A 6,926-nucleotide genomic window follows, 5' to 3' on the forward strand; every position below is an offset into this window, starting at 1 on the left:
CTCTTACTGAAAAACACAAATTGTGGGTGGTACTATTTCTACACTTTAATGAATGGTTGAACATGTTTGGCATTAGTGCTGTGTAAATAATTCAACTCTATTGTAACTTGCTCCCTATACTTGTAAAACTTGTAATGTCACTAAGTTTCACCAACTTGTCTAATGTTATTTTGGCGAATGTGATTTCAAAAAGTTTATTTGAAAAGGAATACACTTTTAGGGGATTAAATGTAGATTATCATTGGTTTGAGAGCGACATTTTTATACCACAGAAACATGTTTTACTGAAGTCCCAGTGTTTGAGGCACTCTTTAGTGCTTCCAATGTTTTTCTGAATTACATTTGAGCTCTAAGTCAAGATTTCAGGGTTTTGGTAGACCAATTATTGATCTATCCTCCCAGGAACTATTTTTTGGCCCACTTATGTTGGAATAAAATCTTTCGTTAATAATAGGTGAGGGGTATTAAAAATAATCTTATGACACTTTGTGAACTTGTTCACTTATATGGACTGGTCATCTGTAAGTTGAATGTTTAAATTACAGTACTTTCTCTCAAATTTTGCTATCTCATCCTTCATTTTAAGTAGCCTTGTATTTCACAATTGCTTACTGCTAATTCCTGCATCTCAAGGAATTGGGGCCCTGAAATATATAGGAAATGCGAAATTGAGATGGGTCTTTGTGTTGATTACTTTGTGTTGATATGTTGCATGGGCTTTGGTGAGAAGTTTTGCCCCTGTTATCTGATGATGCAGGTAACTGGGACCTGGGTTCCTAGGATGCATGGGTATTGCAGAAGAATAATATTTTTTAGACATCTTAGCAAAATTTGGGCATAATCAGTAGGAATGCTTCAGAAATATGGAGTAAAACAGTTTAGGACAAGTGAGTTAAAAGAATAAACAGCAGCAGAGTAAAATCCATTATTGATTAGAGGAAAACATTGTTTTTTTTTTACCATGTGGATTCAGAAGACAAAGAACAGTTAGAATGTATCACAAGTTTATACTAAAAACATTGCATTGATATTTTTATAGTCTAATATATATTTTAAACCTAATTATTTATATTCCAATCCTATTTATTGGAATAAATAAATATCAATTTATTTGTCAAATTATCAACTAATTCTAGTAAGTTTCATTGTGTGAAATATAAAATCAGCACATATAAATAAAAAATATATAACTATATATAATATAATTAAAAGGCACACGTTTTGTATTATTCTGTTGTAGTTACTGTACTAAAGGCAACTCTGTTTTATTCCATTATCTCTACTTCAGTGTTTGATAGAGTTAGACCTAAAGATTTACCATTTGTAGATTTACAGCATGGAGGCAAGAGGAAACACTGTGATTAAAACATTATCAATTTAATGCCTAATAACGAGGAGAAACATATGCACTTCTCCTGCAACTATGAAAATATTGGGTGATAAAAAGGCAGTAGTGTAAGTTCCTGCCTGGTTGGATGGTAGACAGGCCAGGACATTAAGTAATCATGCATATGAACAATTTTTTCACCTTCTTGGCGTTAGCTACTTTTGAAATGGAAGGTATAATAAACAATTATATTTTGATAAAATACCTTCTAGTCTGAACAGTTCTGTTTGAACTGTTCATCTCTCTATGATCCCTTGTAACCAAGATTAGTTTTCTTCTAGTAAGACAATGTATGCTGTCAGAGTAAGATATTCTGGTTGGGCTGTTCCCACATGGAAGAAGTGTAAAGGCTCAGGTAGACATTTGTTCCTGTAATACCTCATTTGGGAAAATGTCAGCTTAAGAAGTTTAGAAGTAGCTCTTAAGCATCGCTTACTTTGAATCCATTAGGTCCGCAAAGCAAATTCAGTTGAATAAATAAGTATTTGAAAAAGCCATCACCTTTGGACCTATCTATAAATAATTGAGAGTATGATCAAATTCCAAATAAAAAGACTTAAGATAGTCATTGACAAAAAAATTTTGCAAATGTGAGCAATCGACTGATAAATATAAATTTTCCACTATTCACAGAGTTTTAGGGAAATAAGATCGATAGCTTTGTTAGGAACAATGAAGTTTCCTTGTTACAAGTATGCACCCATAGATATAAACCTGTATAAAGATTGCATGATTAACTACTTAAATTTAGAGGATACAACACGCTTCAGCAGCATGTATACTTAAATTACAATACAGAGATTAACATGGCACTTGCACAAGGATAATATGAAAATTTGAGAAGTATTCCATATTTTTCATTCTTCAGATACAAGAAATGAAAAACAGTTTTAAAAAGTTGATTACAAAATTACAAGTGTAACAACACACGTAATTCATATAATTTACATCGACATCAGTGTATTAAATCTTCACCTCAGAAAGGCGTTTTCATAGCATAAACTTTACAAATATTTTCAAATTAGACAACATTGTCATTTTATCCCAAATAAAAATAATATTAAATCCTAGAAAAAAAGGAAGCAAACTGTTTCTATATGGAATGCAATCGGAAAGGACACATTAATGAACCTATATATTATAAAATAATATAGAATTCAAAGTATATCAAGGAGAAAATAAAATAAGTTATGAACATTTTGCAAACATAGAATATAGAATATTTTAAAATATATATTTCAGACAAGCACAAGAAATATTTTAGTTTCTGTACTACTCATTTCAACAGATAAATTAAAATTATTTCTGATTAAAAAAATCACAAACTCTGAAGAAATTATTATATATGTATACAAAAACTATTGAATACATTTTGACATCCAAGGCAGGCAATTCACTTGGAAGAATTCCGCGGAATCCATGAATTTTTACAGTAAAATACTGGTGCTGCCAGGCATTGGTGGCTCATGCCTATAATCCTAGCTACACAGGAGGCTGAGATCTGAGGATCATGGTTCAAAGCCAGCCTGGGAAGGAAAGTCTGTGGTACACTTATCTCAAATAAACCACTAGAAAACTGGAAGTGGAGTTGTGTCTCAAGTGGTAGAGCACTAACCTTGAGCTGAAGAGCACAGGGATAGCTCCCAGGCCCAGAGTTCAAGCCCCATGACCGACAAAAAAATATATATATTGCTCTTATTTGGATTGTGAAAATATTTTGTAGGGACACAAAAGATGGACTTGCATTTTTGAAATTGAAGAAACTTAACCCGACCATTAGGACTTCAGTGAACAATTTGTATAGCCTATCACAACTTCATAGAGGTAGTGATACATAGTTATCCTTTTGGCAATATCAAAAACAGTTTCTTCTATGTTGTTCTTCAGGCCTGGTTTTATATAATGGTTCAACAGAAGGTGATCCAGCGTATCTTTGTTATCTCAATTCTCAGCAGCAAGATGTAAAGGTGTCAAAAAATTCTTTAGTTTGGGAAAGTGGCGCTGTGGCTCAAGCAGTAGAGCTCTCGCCTTGAGCTGAAGAGCACAGCGACAGCACCCTAGCCCAGAGCTCAAGCCCCACAACCGAAAATAAAACACAACAACAATAAAAAACAAACAAACAAAAATATTTGGGCTGGGTATATGGCTCAGTGGTAGAGCGCTTGACTTGCATGCATGAGGCCCTAGGTTCAATTCCTCAGCTCCACATAAGCAGGAAAAAAAAGCCAGAAGTGGTGCTGTGGCTCAAGTGGTAGAGTGCTAGCCTTGAGCTGAAGAGCTGAGGGACAGCGTCCAGGCCCAGAGTTCAGGCCCCACTACCAGACCAAAAAAAATGTTTTAAAAAAATGAGTCCTTTAGTTTGGGCATTGGTATCTGTATCATGATGAAGTAAGAAAGAAGCCACTCTGGTATTATTCCACGTATATGCACTGTGCAGGGGTGTCCAGTTACATACAGTTATTGCATGTGCCGCTTGAGACATCAACTCACTGATAATGTCTAAGTGTCCACTGTAGGCTTCTTGAAGAGGGGTATACTCATCATCATCCCTACTATTCACATGAGTGGCCTTTTGAGAAAGAAGTCTCCACACTGCAGTAAGCCGAGTATTTTTGGCAGCCCAATGAAGAAATTTGCTTGGATCCTTCTCCAATTTTTTTTCTTGCAATTGATACCATTCCTTACTTTTTTATCTTGTTCCCCATATTCCTAAGAATTGCTTAACCAGAGACTTTGAGTGCCAGTGGGAGTGAGGCATCCATGTATTTCCCTAATAGTTCACATTGGTTGAACTGGTCAGAAATATCTAGTGAATTTTCTGCAACTGTTTATTCATCATGATTTATTTTCTCTTTTTCCAATTTTACTATTCGAAATTATTCTAACTGGAGAGTAGGGAATTGATGGAGAGCAGCGGAAAGATGTTCCTCCATATTCAAATGTACACACTGAAAATGAGGACCTGTGATGTCTTCATGTGCAGCTTATTCTAGGAATGAGAAAATAGGAAATAATGCCTTTTATATAAATGATATGGGAAATGACAGGGCAAAAAGTGAAATGATGCAACAAAAATATAAAAGCAAAATAAATTAGGATAATTATGGAGCAATCATATTATCTATGAGAACCAAGAAAGGGAGAGAGAAAGAGAGAGACAGATGTGTAATGACCTAGCTAGCCACAAAATCCATGCCTCTGATCAATTTATAGAGCAATTTAAAAGAGATGGAAATAGAATTTATGTATTTACTTGAAATTAGTAAATACATTTTTAGTAGCCTACGTAGAGAGATATAACTTTGACAAAATTACAGACAATAAATTAAGTCCTTGATAATTCTAATAACAGATCTGACTGAAATCAGTTGAATCATACTTTTCCTGTACAATGAAGGAATAAGAAGGTAGTAAAGCAGCTAGAGAAGGCAGGGAGATTGTATCTGTGACAAAACTTTGTGGAAATTGGTATTGAGGATTTCTTACTGGTGATCCACTTGCACTGAAAGCATGATTCTGAAGTATTGCTTGCTGATTTTGAACTATTGATTTGATTATTATATTCTCCAAAAAGAAAATGAGAATTGGTAGTTAAGGACTACTATACGTTTTGACCTTCTCACTAAGCACTTTCAATCATCAAAATCATATGAAGACAATAGACAAGCCTACTTTTTAGATGAAAGCAAGTGTCTTTAAAAAAACAAGGAATGTATGTAGTCATGCAAAGGACTTCTATTGTACCAATGCCTCATACATTTTTCTAATGTTGGGTACCAATAAATAATGGATCTATTAGAAAACTCCTAAGGCTCATATGTTCAATAGTGAGTTCTCTTACACTATACCATTGTATTTTTTGTGTATGGTTGTAATAATAAATTTACATTATTAACTTGAATTTCTGACAAGACAGTATCATCACTGTACATCTTGCTTCTATACTCTCATTTTAAAATTACTATCTAAGTATGGGCATTAGATAACTATAGAGGAAAAAGTAGAAGCCACACTGATGGCTTATGTCTTTAGTACTAGTTAATAAGAAAGATGAAATCTGAGGATTGTTGTTTGAAAGCAGACCAAGAAAAAAAACGTCCATTAGATTCTGATTTGAAAGTAACCAGCAAAAGCTAGAAATCGAGCTGTGGTACAAGCAGTAAAATGCTAGCCTTGAGAAAACTGAAACAAAAAATAAATTCTGGGACAAAGCCAGGCCCTGATTTCAAGCACTAGGATTAGCACCAAACAAATGAATTAATTAATAGGGTAATTAATTAATTAAAAATAAATTAAGTGGTCACATGTGGAGAGGCAGGTAAAATGTAACATGCGTGGTAATGGTTTATGTATTATTTTGTAATAAGGCATATTATCATTTGTCCTAATCACTAATATTTTATTTGGATTTTTTGTACAATAAACCCTGAATTTAGCATGCATGCATATGTGTGTGTACATATGCGAACATGTGTGTATGTGTATATGTGTGCATGTGCTGTTGCAATGTTGCTTGCCAGTGTGGACAGGGTGAGGCTGAAAAAAGCTAACTGTGTTGCAATGTTTTTATTTATCAGAGTCTGTCATGTCATTTCAGTAGAACCACCCTTCTGTACATATTATTTGTCTAAATAACATCATCGTAATCAAAGCATTTACAATATTAATTTAGAAAAAGAGACCGCTTTCAGCTCTTATTGTATGTTAGGTAAGAAGATACCGACATAATTAGTTAGTAAGTTATTTCTGTAAGATGATTGTCAGTACAAAATACGTATTTGACCTCTTAAATTGGTTATATTTTTTTTTCTTTTTTTAAATTCTATTTTATTTGTGAGCATACTATACAGAGGGGTTACAATTACATGGGCAGGATAATGCGTACATTTCTTACCAAGCATTGCAGCCTCCTCCTTTGTTTACCCTTCTCATCCCTTCCCAGGTTCCCCCCTCCCCCACCCAATCGCAATCCTTCTCCCCCCCCCCTCCCACTCCGCACCGAAGTTGTAAAGCTCGTTTTGGACATGACAACTTGTACTTCTCATTGTTGCAACAGGTCCACCTGTATCCTTAAACGACTTGTTTTTCCCCATCTCCTCCACAAGTTATACTGACATCAAATATAGTGAAAGCAGGGTTATACTTCGGAGGAGGGACATACAAAGCAACAAAAAACAATCTTATAAATGCGTTAGAAACACATGCATGAAAGAAAAAAACATTAAAATACATATCTAAGGGTTCATTTTCCTAACATCACATTATCTGACCTTTTCCGCTTGACTCATACATATACTAGATATTGCAAATAAGGGAAACCATGGGACCTATGTTTCTTTGGGCCTGGCTTACTTCACTTAATATATTTTTTTCCAAGTTTTTCCATTTCCTAACAAATGGGGCAATGTCATTCTTTCTGATGGAGGCATAGAATTCCATTGTGTATATATACCACATTTTCTGGATCCATTCATGTACTGAGGGGCATCTGGGTTGGTTCCAGATCTTAGCTATGGTAAATAATGCTGCAATAAACATT

General features: G+C 34.5%; 1 pseudogene; it reads left to right on the top strand.

The window, feature by feature from the left end:
- Positions 1-2,148: 2,148 nt before the first annotated feature.
- On the top strand, positions 2,149-2,245 carry LOC122096948 (annotated as a pseudogene).
- The last annotated feature ends 4,681 nt before the right edge of the window (positions 2,246-6,926 follow it).

Source organism: Dipodomys spectabilis, unplaced genomic scaffold, assembly GCF_019054845.1.
Source record: "Dipodomys spectabilis isolate Male_0828 unplaced genomic scaffold, ASM1905484v1 ptg000405l, whole genome shotgun sequence".
Taxonomy (NCBI): Eukaryota; Metazoa; Chordata; class Mammalia; order Rodentia; family Heteromyidae; genus Dipodomys; species Dipodomys spectabilis.